Raw genomic sequence first — 13,518 nt, forward strand, 5'->3', positions numbered from 1 at the left:
GCATTCCCCTGACCTGGGCATCGGTGTGGGAGCACGGAGTGTGTTGTTTTTTTCACCCGGAGGAATTTTTTTAAATTATATGAAGATTAATTCATTTACAATTCAGAGTAGAATTGTCTTGTTTGTTGGACATTCTACTATAGACACATATACTAGACTGATATGGGTTTAAATTAAATTTCTGGTTGAATCATAGAAAATCAAGCAAGAAAAATAGACATCCCAGTGTTTTGGAAAACATTGATAACATACTGCACTAGCTTGAAGGGCCTAGCTATTGTATAAACCGTATCCAAACTACTATCAGCCTATTTTTGCCCTACTATTTAAAAGCCTTACAAATCGTATTGCAATGATTTACTCATGAACTTAAAAACAAGTTTGTTTGTTTTTTACATAAAGCCACAAAACTGATCTGTTTCATACCCTATTGGGCCTGGTATGTGTCACTGGGATTTCAGACATTTGCTTAACCCCTTGGCGCCAGCGCCTCCCTTTAGGGGTTTCAGATGCCAGGAGGCGGGGCGGGGTTTCTGATCCTGTGACCACCGTGACTGGCTGACACAGCAGTCACATGGTTGTAAAGCTCCCGATTGCAAGTAGAAATCTGGGGCTTTCTGTTAGCTGCCAGTAACTGTGCTGGGAGCGCACAGGGCGTGTGCTCTTGGCACAGCTCTGTTTATCTTTAGGTACACATAAATGCGGCATCTCTGTTAAGGCCCACCCGCCGAGAGGCCACATATATGCATATGGCCAGCAGGAAAGAGTTAAAATTGTATCCTCCCAGTATTTCAACATATAGGCAATGAGTTTTTTCAGCACATTTTAAAGAATATCACTTTTAACTAGTTATGGACCCCAAGTTCACTAAGTACACTCCAAAACACCTCAGTGAAATACCTTGGACATTCCTGGCATTCCCTATTTTCATTTGTAAATAACTGCTATAATTTGTACCAAATACATATTTTTACTGTCTATAAATGGGATAAATTATAGAATAACAAGTTAAAAAGTGTATCATTTTTGTTTTGTTATATATTTTTGTCTTTACATGGCAAAGAAATTACAATTATTTCGCAAGAAAATATCACCAATAGAAAGTCATATTTGTTGTAAAAAATTCCAAACGTGCCACTTCATTATCTTAAAGTGATTCTAAAGTCTAAAAGTGTTTTACCTTAATGTTTTTTATGCATTAAGGTAAAAAAAAATATTTTGTGTAACAGAACCACCCCCTGCCCCCTTTATACTTAACTGAGCCCTTTCACAATCAAGCACTGTGCATGAGAGCTGAGGCTCTCCTGGGTCTGTCCCTCCTCACTGGCCATTGGCTCCCACTGCTGTCAATCAGATGCTGTGACGCGGAGCTGGGGGCAAGGCCAAGCCGCCTGGTCTGTGTCAATGGACTCAGACAAGGCGGCTCCAACTGTCATACCTAAGTTTTTTGATAGTGTCCTAAGAGGGTGGGTGCCTTTTCCTCACTTAAAGGGTAACTCCACTTTTGTGGGAAAAAAATTAGCAAATAAAAATATAGCATATACAGCTGCGACACAAGTCACATTGTAATTGAATGTTATCAAAAATGATCTTTCCTTTTAAATCTGCAGCGCTGTAATTTTCTGTAAAATGCTAGAAAATATGGCATCCTGGAGGACTTCTGTACATAGTGTACAGAATGGTACCCAGAAATGTAATTTCCTGCTTGTGTGATTAGTTTATTTATTTTTCCAGAAGTCTGAACTAAGATACAAGTCAGATTTTTGGCATCCCCTGCAACACAAATGTAATTTTTTGTGAGATACTCCCAATGGGATATCATGTCTAAAGGGATGTAGACCCTGCCACTTTCCTCATTAGAACCCTGCAAGTGTAGCAGCTGATTAATAATTATGAAATCACTCCCATTCTCATTCATTTTTTACAACAAAAGGTAGGAATCTGCAACAAAGTTTGTTAAAAATCCTTGCAACATGCATTGATCACCCAGAGGGGACTGTTTTTTTTCTCAACAAAAGTGGACTTACTCTTCAACTATATTTTGCCATTTCATTTTTGTTTCTTCATTTAAGATCTTTTGTTGATATTTTTAGAGACATCAAAAATGCTTCTTGAGCTAATCTCAACTCAGCAGCTATCCGGATTGATGTATTGTCAGTAACCATTTTGAAGGTTGTGCCTGGATTTCGCTAACCAAACGCTATGGCCTAGAAAGTGACCTTTGGCACCAGACTCAGCAGTATGGCACTTTCCAGACCTCTGTGTATTGTGTTAGCCGCAGATTGCTCTCTAGTTCCAGAACTAAAGCAAAATGTCTGGTGTAACCTATCCTCTGAAGATTCATGCAATTTATAAGGCCCTCAGGCCTGAAGTAGATTGCTATTTGAAAGCTGTATCCATTCCAAATCCCGCTTGACTGAAAGATGTGAAGGTTGCCTGGAATGTGTCCCAAGGACACTGGGATCTGCCTTGTGGCATTTTCCACACTTCTGTATACAGTGTTAGCCACAGAATGTTCTCCATGTTCAGAGCTATGGCACAGCTTCTGGTGTGTTCCAGTCTCTAAGGACTCAAATACTGAATAAAGTTGGGTAGACTGAAGTATTGAGAGCTACCTCACGGTTGGTATCATTTATACTATTTTAACAAACATGCCACCACCATCTTAAGGTGATAACCGTTAAAGTTCAGAGAACTGAATGTTGATGTCATCCACTAAGTGGAACATTGCATTTGTGTGCTTCACTATCCTCCTGCCATTTAGCCTCTTATTTACTCCTAATTCTAAGACACTTCAAGATCTCCACTTCTGTTCCTTCCCCCCTACTATGTTTGTGAACACCAGTTTGTGACTTTCCAAGGCTTTGATTCATTTTGGGACTAAGTGTTCCCCAATATTCACACAGGACAGTCCCACTGCTACAGGCAACCCATGGCCCATACTTCTCCATTGTTGATAGGGATGATTTATTGGTACCCCAGAAGGGACAGATGCCTGAAACATAGATCTTGGGACTCCTATTACTATAGGGTCTTCCTAATCAGAGGCTTAACCAAAATATGAAGGTGAGAGCTCCCATACGTCTGCAAGACCTTTCATATCAATTTTTTCAATCTGCTTGCAGGGGTTAAAATAATGCTCTGGCACTATCCACAAAAGAATCCAATTCTGACCCTACTGGACCTCTATCTCTAAATGTCCACAATGCCCCCATTACCTTTTCTGATTCAGATTCGATCTTCACAGTATTTTGAAGAGCCTATACTTCAACAAGTTCCATATGACTCCACTTTACAAGGCGATCTTGATACTGTGTTTGATCCAGTGCATTCTTCCCTGCAAATAGAAAATCAGCCTGCTGTTATCAGGCATATGATCTTTTAGAGCTGTTGCTCCAAACACCTGCACAATACACTCGGTATGTAAAACTTTCCTCTATAAGAAATAGAAACAACCTATAATACTACAGGTGTATCTCAATAAATTAGAATATCATCAAAAAGTTAATTTATTTCAGTAATTCAATTCAAAGAGTGAATATCATATAGATTCATTACACAAAGAGTGATATACAGTGCCTTGAAAAAGTATTCATACCCCTTGAAATTAGCCACAATTTGTCATGTTACAATCAAAAACATAAATGTATTTTCTAGGAATTTTATGTGTTAGACTAACACAAAATGGCACATAGTTGTGAAGTGGAAGGAAAATGATAAATGGTTTTCAACACTTTTTACAAATAATTATCAGAAAAGTGTGGCGTGCCTTTGTATTCAGCCTCCTTTACTCTGATATCCCTAACTATAGTGGAATGAATGAATGAATATAGTGGAACCAATTGCCTCACCTAATTAGTAAATAGAGTCCACCTGTGTATAATTTATTCTCAGTATAGATACAGCTGTTCTATGAAGCACTCAGAGGTTTTTTTAGAGAACATTCGTGAACAAACAGCATGATGAAGGCCAAGAAACACACCAGACAGGTCGGGGATAAAGTTGTTGAGAAGTTTAAAGCAGGGTTAGGTTGCAGAAAAATAACCCAAGCTTTGAACATCTCACAGAGCTCTGTGCAATCTATCATCTGAAAATGGAAGGAGTATGGTACAACTGCAAACCTACCAAGACATGGCCGTCCACCTAAACTGACAGGTGGGGCAAGGAGAGCATTAATCAGAGAAGCAGCCAAGAGGCCCATGGTAACTCTGGAGGAGCTCCAGAGATCCACAGCTCAGGTGGAAGAATCTGTCCACAGGACAACTATTAGTTGTGCACTCCACAGATTTGGCCTTTATGGAAGAGTGGCAAGAAGAAAGCCAATGTTGAAAGAAAGTCACAAGAAGTCCCATTTGCAGTTTATGGAGCATACAACAAACGTGGAAGAAGGTGCTCTGGTCAGATGAGACCAAAATTGAACTTTTTGGCCTAAAAGCAAAATGCTATGTGTGGCGGAAAACTAACACTGCACATCACCCTGAACACACCATCCCCACTGTAAAACATGGTGGTGGCAACATCATGTTGTGGGGATGCTTTTCTTTAGCAGGGACAGGGAAGCTGGTCAGAGTTGATGGGAAGATGGATGGAGCCAAATACAAGGCAATCTTAGAAGAAAACCTGTTAGAGTCTGCAAAAGACTGGGGCGGAGGTTCACCTTCCAGCAGGACAACGACCCTAAACATACAGCAAGAGCTACAATGGAATGGTTTAGATCAAAGCATATTCATGTGTTAGAATGGCCCAGTCAAAGTCCAGACCTAAATCCAATTGCGAATCTGTAGCAAGACTTGAAAATTGCTGTTCACGGACACTCTCCATTCAATCTGACAGAGCTTAAGCTATTTTGCAAAGAGGAATTGGCCAAAATGTCCCTCTCTAGATGTACAAAGCTGGTAAAGACATCCCCAAAAAGACTTTCAGCTGTAATTGCAGTGAAAGACGATTCTACAAAATATTGACTCAGGGGGGCTGAATACGAATGCTCTCCACACTTTTCACATATTTATTTGTACACAATTTTGAAAACCATATATAATTTTCCTTCCACTTCACAGTTCTGTGCCACTTTGTATTGGTCTATCACATAAAATCCCAATAAAATACATTTACATTTTTGGTTGAAACGTGACAAAATGTGGAAAATTTCAAGGGGTATGAATACTTTTTCAAGGCACTGTATACACCATAAAGGTAAGTGTCCCTTTGGTTCTGACCTTGACAGTGTTATTCCTGGTGTCTCTAGTGCTTGGGATGGGTTCCTGCTTCAGCGCAGGAGATTTTGGGATGGGATGTCGGAACCCCAATCTTAATCTACAGGTTTATCTCCTAGAATTTGTAGATGCTTAGGTTTCCTCTAGTAGGTCCAGTTATTCTTTGGAGCAGGCATATTTATTTAGCTGCTCCTTCTGGCATTACTGCGCCCCATTGTACATTTTTCCAGATTATTTTGAGTTCCCTGCATGCTGGGATCTCTAAATTGGGAGTCAGAGTCCTCAAGAGTGTTCTCCCATTCAGTTCCACACTCCTCTGTGCATTGGAGTGCTTTTCCATTATTTCAGGTTGCACTCCTTGTGATTCTTGACTCTTTTAGTTTAAAAACATCTAGAATATCCACTGTAATATACCTGTAAATATGTATTTAAATATATCAATAAACAAGCAAAAAAATGAAATTATTTATACATGCAAAAATCAGCATTAGATAAGCATAAAATTAAATTAATTCATATGTATGTAATCTGGACTGTAGCTGATAACTTCTGTGGAACATTTTTGCTGCTGTGTTATCCTGCAGCGTGAACTGAATATTCATGAATGCAGAAGTGCAGCAGCCATCATTAACCACTTGCCAACCATTTTATACCCAAATGATCTCTACAACGCGGTTTTCCAGTTCTGGGAAGGCATCATATGACGTCCTCCCAGAATGCACCCTCCCACATGCTCCTGGGGGCGCACACCCGGCAGTCTCCATGATCGCTGTGTCCTAAGGACACAGCTGATCACGTGACGTGGTAAAAGGCCAATCACAGCGGCCTTTTACCACGTGATCAGCTGTGTCCAATGCAACAGCAGATCACTGGTAAATGCAGTTGCCCTGATGATTGGTGCCCAGCAGTGCCACCCACCTATGCCCTGTAGTGCCAACCATTTGTGCCCAGCAGTGCCACCCATCAGTGCTGCCTAGCAGTGCCCCCTATCTGTGCTATCCATCAGTGCCGCCTATCAGTGCCCATCATTGTTGCATATCAGTGCCGCCTCATCAGTGCCAGCTTATCAGTGCTGCCTATCCGTGCCTGCCACCTCATCAATGCTGCCTATCCATGCCCATCAGTGCTGCCTATCAGTGCAACCTCATCAACGTACATCAGTGAAAGAGAAAAATTACCTGTTTGCAAAATGTTATAATAGAAACAAAGAAAACCTTTTTTTTTCAAATTTTTTGCTCTTTTTTTTGTTTATAGCGCAAAAAATAAAACACCAAGCGGCGTGTAAATACCACCAAAAGAAAGCTCTATTTGTGTGAAAAAATTTCTAAAAATGTCATATGGGTACAGTGGTGCATGACCGCGCAATTGCCATTCAAAGTGAGACAGAGCTGAAAGCTGAAAATTGGCCTGGGCACAAAGGGGGTATAAGTGCCCTGTAGACAAGTGGTTAGGGAAAGCACTTTGCAATGTTCATATATGGACTGTCTTTAGTGCAGGAGGAAGCTATCTTGGCTGGGTCTGAATCAATTCTGAAGATGGGTGGCTGCTGCAACAGAGCAAGGAGAAGTGGGTTTACAAGCTGAGGAGGAAAGGGGAGAGGACTGGCTGGAAGTAAGCAGGTGTGTGGAGGAAACACTGCTGACTGAACATATCCCTGCCATAGCTTCTCACAATAGGAGATTCAGAGAAGCAAAGAGACTGAGAACCCTCTACCTGGGAGGGTATGAGATGTGAATTGGATGCCTGGTGAGATCAGACTGTGCTGGAGAGTGTTCCTACCTACTACTTATGGGAAAGGAAAAGAGGGACTGTCTCAGCAGGAGAGACATCACTGCAAATCCTATCCCTGTCTAAGGACTTGAACTGACTCAGAGGAGGTTGTCCTGGGTCTGGTAAGAAACTAACATTGCACAAGTTAATCTGTCTGCTGGGAACTGTTGTGCTTTCTTCAGGAGCCCCAACTTTGCTGGCCAATAGTTTTCTTTTTTTTTTTATCAATCAGTGGTCAGTTGGATAAAACTGAGACTGTTATAGCAAGTGAAGACTGTCTTTATATACGCTTGATAGTTAGATGCAGTTCAGTCCCGTTAATCACTTTTATTCAGAATACTGCAGAGGTTTAACCATATCTCTCAGAATAACATTATTGTCTTATTGATTGTATAAGTATTCTTACTAATTATTTCTTCTTTTAGGTTATGCTTGGCCTCATATATTCTTTGAAATACCTCAATTGTGTTGGTAAGTTCTGGGTGAATGAGATGTGTATTCTTCAGATGTGCAGACAAATCACAAAAAAATTCAGTGGCTCCTCCTGAGGCAGCGCTACATATACAAAACCAGCAATAAATAATGTGCATTTTAAACCATAAATCAATATGAAACAATTCATAAACGTGCTTTTGTGCCATACCAATCATTAATAATAAAGTGCCAGCTCCATACTGTGTGCTCTTAAACCAATTAAAAAGTGTATCCACTGCGAAACCCTTCTAAAATCTTCCAGGATCTTCAATACTAGTAGTGCTGTATCTCGTAAATATGTGCTCCTTGTGTAGCTGCAGTCCACTGTGTGAATCTTCCACCAAACCACACAGGCAACTCACCAAAAGGTCTGACCCCAATCACATGGGTCTTTCTCGTTTTTTTACAGATCTCCTGGGCAACCAGCTCACTACTCTGAAAGTATCATGCACAAAAGGTAGGAAGTAAGAACAAGACTAACATCGTGTAAATTATTATTTAACCATTTTAAGACCAGGCCTATTCTGACACTTCTCACATATATGTAGCCAGGTTCAGGCTGGGACATTCTGCAAATCAGGGACATTTGCTGCACAGACTGAGATTCCTTTTCTTTCCCTCTAGTGTTCAGCGCAGAGTAAATACATAATTTCCTGCTGACAGGGAAGTGTGTCTGAGAAGCAGATGATCTTGGGACCTGTAGTCACATCGCCTAGAGATACTGTATTTTCAGCATTGTCTGGACTACATTTACCAGAGGAAAGTAAACTGAGGGGTATCCTGGGGAACCAGATATACTCCTCAGCAGCAGCCACGCTGTCTCTCTTGGCACGGGGACTTGGAAGCTGACAGAGCAGAGCGTGTCATCTTCCCTTTCAAGACCTGGCCGTGGCTCCACTGAGCAGCACAGTAACCCTGCTTGGCAGTTTAGCCACACCCAGCACTATGGGGGACTCTCAACATTCAACGTACTATTTTGTCTCCTGTTGACTTAATAATCTCTAGTAAAGCATTATCTTGTAAAGCTATTCTTTTGAGAGTCTTTTGCACTTGTGTTTGCAGTATTCCTATTCAACCAGGTGTGTGTGTGGGGGGGGGGGGGTCTCAGATTGTTCCTGGAGTTCAGACCAGAACAGAGAACCAACAATCATCAGCGGCTCCTTCAGGGGTGGCGCTACATATATGTAAAAATCAGAATTTTTTGCTAGGAAATTACTTAGAACCCCCAAACATTATACATTCTTTTAAGCAGAGGCCCTGGAGAAAAAAAATGCACAGTGGTTTTTCAAATGCAATTTTTTTTAAAATATACACTTTAATGAGGTAATAAGCACAATATACTACCCAAATTTTTGGTAAACTATAAAAGATTATCTTATGTCAAGTAAAGAGGTATCAAATGTGTCATGTTTTAAAATTGCATGTGCCCTTGGAACGTTGACAAACTATGGTACATTGGATTATCTATAAGAGAAGCTTTAAAATCCTTTACAGATTACCACTTTAGATTTACACAGAAGGTCTGGTGCTAGAATTACTTCTATTTATCTGACATTCATGATGATACCTCACATGTGTGGTGCGATTGCTGTTTACGTGTTTACGTATGCATGTGGGACTGATGAGTGTTTTCACCTTTGTGTACAACCATGGGGAGTCAGGATCACTTTAATTTTTTTTTTATTATTTAAATTGTTTTTTTTTTTACTCTTTCATTTTTTTCATCAACTTTATTGCTATCACAAGGGATGCACAACATCCCTTATGATAGCATGGGCAGCAACAAGTACTCCTTACTGAGACCCCAGATCTCTCCTCTGACCTTAAAAGTAGTAGATCAAACCAAGATCGGTTTGATCCGATGCTTTCCCAAGCCACTGATGGCTTGTTTACATCCTGGCAAAATTGGAAGTGACAAAATACTCATTACTTCTAGTTTCTTAGACCATAGAGATGATCAAGAACATTCAGGTCTACAGTCATCTCTATGGTCAGCCGGCAGAACCACTGGCTTCAGTCCCAGGTTCCCTGAAGGGAGGGCAGAGCTGCAGTTTGCCCACCCTTGACTTAGGCACTGGGGGGCTGGAACTAGGGGGACCAGGTTGCCTTATTTCAGAAGATAGTCTTCCTTCCACAACTTAATTTATTGGGCTGCAAACTGTTTTTGGCTCATTCAGGAGCTTCATCATCAGAGTATTTTCCTTCCAAGGAGGACTTCTGAGTTGTATTCTTCACTGTGTTGGAGCAGTTGGTAGATATCAGAAAGGATTTGTGTAAGAGCTCTAGGTCTTCCTCCTTATAGGAGCTACCTTGTGATTTTCCCCTACCACCCTTTCTCAAGTTGGATGAGGAGAAGTAAGAGTCTAAGAAAGCAGACTCCTCCAAGGCATACGAATTATCTGAAGATGACATTCAGGCCATTCATGTCTCCATTTACACGGTCTGTGTGTTCTCATAGAGGTGGTTCATATCAAATTAAAACTGTCCTCACCAGGACCATCTGGGCCCAAGGTATCAGGGTTGTGTAAGGAGAGTGGTCTTGCCAATCAGAGGTGTTTCACTAACTTTGTCTTCTGTGGGGGACACAAACGTAGATTTAAAGACATCTAGACTCAACCACAAACTGGACAGGTTTTTGTCTAGGGACCCTTGGGCCTTCAGGGTAGATGCCCTAGTTGCTCCATGGAATCCATTTAACCTGATTTATCCTTTCCACCTTCTCAAGCTCCTGCCTTGTTTACTTTAGAAGAAGACATTCAAGTGATTCATTGCTCTAAATTTGTACAGGAAGGAGTTGTCCTTGAACATAGACTTTTAACAGGCTCTCCATGAACCCTACTGGACCAGGTCCTGTGTTTCATCCTGCTTTACTGTCGCTGGATTTGACAGCTTGGCTATTAAGGCACAAGTCCTGAGGCACAGAGGTCTTGAGAACACCATGATTTACACTTTGCCGAAGACCAGTAAGCCCTCTTCGCATAGGGTTTACCACCACACATAGAAAGCATATTTTGCTTGGTGCAAAAGAGGAAAGGTTCATCCCAGAAAATATTCCACAGCTTGGGTCTTTCAGTCAGGACTGTTCCTAGCTCTGGTTACTAAAAAAGGTCAGGTTTCTGTCTTTTTCACCATTGGCTTCCCACGCCTTTGTCAGAGCCTTTGTGCAAGGTGTGGCCCACATTGTTCCACCAGTACACTCCTTGCTAACTTCATGGAACTTCAATCTGGTGTTGTCGGTCCTTCAGAGGCTACCCATTGCACTCATTTGAGATATTTTCCTCCCACTCGTATCACGCAAGGTTACCTTTCTCATTGCTATCTTCTCGATTAGGAGGGTGTCTGAGCTTGTGATTTGTCTTCTAAGGAGCCTTTTCTAGTGCTTCACAGACTTTAAGGACAAGGATATGTTGAGACTACGTAATTCCTTCCTGCCCAAGGTAGTTTGCATTTCATTTGAATCAGGACATAGTGTTGCCTTCCTTTTGTCTGTTTCTGAACTTTCTAAGGAGATTCACTCCACTGCTTGAATGTGGTTAGGGCTGTGCAAGTCTACCTCACAGTCACTGTTTCAATTAATCAATCTGATACCCATTTGTGTTGCCTGAAGGTTCTCAAAAGGGACAACTGCTTTTAGATCCACAACTGCTAGGTGTATTAGACATCCTTACTCAGACGTGCAGTATGTCCTGCAAGGAAGGGTTCTTATCCTTCCTGTGAAGGCCTACTCTACAAGCAGCGTTGGTGCTTCATGGGTTTTTCAACATCAGACCTTGGTTTCCCAAGTCTGTAAGGTAGACCTTGGGTCCTCTGCTCATGCATTTGTAAAGTTTTACCAGCTGAAAGTTCAAGCCTCAGTGGATGGCAATGAACCAGCAAACACAGATGCTCCTGAGCTAGGGGATGGACTCGATGCAGGCTACAACCATATTAAGAATGTCCTGGAACATGCACACCTTGCTGCCCTCAAATGGACCGGGGGAATCCAAATATACTGAATGAGGAAAGAACAAAGAGAGGGCGCACAGACCTAGTGCATTACCATAAAAAAATGTTTAATAAGAAATAAAATAGGTGTTGTACTCACAAACAAGAATAAAGTCAAGGCACATCATAAAAGAACAGCTGGGTCAACACCGCGCTGAGTATCAGTCCGCAATGGGGAGTGTAGACATTGAATAGGCTGATGCATTTCGAGGACATGCCTCTTCCTCAGAGCCAACTGACCAAATGTCTGATCCCTCTTTTATATGCTCACTACTAGTTGAACCAAAGGTCACATGGGCCGTCCTGGACACTCCCCTATGCAGTAGTATAAGTAAACACAAAAGATCTATAAAAATATATATGTCTAAATAAAACCATTGAAACTAGTGACAATCATAAAATCATATGAACCATAAGAAGTGTGAAAATGAAAAATAAATAAGTAGAAAGCTACCCATATATATATATTAAAAATCCTTCCCTGGTGATGCACTGCAATGCTCGCATTTAAATGGATGGATGGATGAGCAACGCTACGAAGCTGCCTAGTGCTCTGCTTGCTATAGACAACCATGGGACATGGATATAATGAAAAGAGTAGATCTGAAACCCAGCAGAGACACTTATTAATTCATACAAATGCAGCCTACAGGGTGTGTACTATTATTCTAGTATAGTCATATGTGATGAAACTTAGGCATGTGTGGCAATGCACTTAAAAAGATGAGAGAGGCCTGTAATTGGCATCATAGGTAGACCTCAACCATGAGAGACAAAATGAGAAATAAAATCCAGACAATCACATTAACTGATTTGGAAAGAATTTATTTGCAAATTATGGTGGAAAATAAGTATTTGGTCACCTACAAACAAGTAAGATTTCCGGCTCTCACAGACCTGTACCTTCTTCTTTAAGAGGTTCCTCTGTCCTGCACTCATTACCTGTATCAATGGCACCTGTTTGAACTTGTTATCAGTATAAAAGTCACCTGTCCACAACCTCAAACAGTCACACTCCAAACTCCACTATGGTGAAGACCAAAGAGCTGTCGAAGGACACCAGAAACAAAATTGTAAACCTGCACCAGGCTGGGAAGACTGACTCTGCAATAGGCAAGCAGCTTGGTGTGAACAAATCAACTGTGGGAGCAATAATTAGAAAATGGAAGACATACAAGACCACTGATAATCTCCCTCGATCTGGGGCTCCACGCAAGATCTCACCCCATGGGGTCAAAATGATCACAAGAACGGTGAGCAAAAATCCCAGGACCACACGGGGGACCTAGTGAATGACCTGCAGAGAGCTGGGACCAACGGAACAAAGGCTACCATCAGTAACACACTACGCTGCCAGGGACTCAGATCCTGCAGTGCCAGACGTGTCCCCCTTCTTAAGCCAGTAAATGTCCGGGCCCGTCTGAAGTTTGCTAGAGAGCATTTGGATGATCCAGAAGAGGATTGGGAGAATGTCATATGGTCAGATGAAACCAAAATAGAACTGTTTGGTAGAAACACAACTCGTGGTGTTTGGAGGAGAGAGAATGCTGAGTTGCATCCAAAGAACACCATACCTACTGTGAAGCATGGGGGTGGCAACATCACGCTTTGGGGCTGTTTCGCCGCAAAGGGACCAGGACGACTGATCCATGTACAGGACAGAATGAATGGGGCCATGTATCGTGAGATTTTGAGTGCAAACCTCCTTCCATCAGCAAGGGCATTGAAGATGAAACGTGGATGGGTCTTCCAACATGACAATGATCTCAAACATACCGCCCGGGCAATGAAGGAGTGGCTTCGTAAGAAGCATTTCAAGGTCCTAGAGTGGCCTAGCCAGTCTCCAGATCTCAACCCCATAGAAAACCTTTGGAGGGAGTTGAAAGTCCGTGTTGCCCAACGACAGCCCCAAAACATCACTGCTCTAGAGGAGATCTGCATGGAGGAATGGGCCAACATACCAACAACAGTGTGTGCCAACTTTGTGAAGACTTACAGGAAACGTTTGACCTCTGACATTGCCAACAAAGGATATATAACAAAGTATTGAGATGAACTTTTGATATTGACCAAATAC

General features: G+C 41.7%; 1 long non-coding RNA gene across 1 annotated transcript; it reads left to right on the forward strand.

Moving 5' to 3' along the window:
* The first annotated feature begins 6,511 nt into the window (after window positions 1-6,511).
* Window positions 6,512-8,485, forward strand: LOC149468336 (uncharacterized). The gene is made up of 3 exons (XR_016311754.1): window positions 6,512-7,454; window positions 7,867-7,914; window positions 8,082-8,485. It is a non-coding gene; the product is annotated as an uncharacterized LOC149468336 (long non-coding RNA).
* Window positions 8,486-13,518: the final 5,033 nt, after the last annotated feature.

Source organism: Staurois parvus, unplaced genomic scaffold, assembly GCF_062004578.1.
Source record: "Staurois parvus isolate SC_StPar_1 unplaced genomic scaffold, SC_StPar_1.0 ptg000089l, whole genome shotgun sequence".
Classification (NCBI taxonomy): Eukaryota; Metazoa; Chordata; class Amphibia; order Anura; family Ranidae; genus Staurois; species Staurois parvus.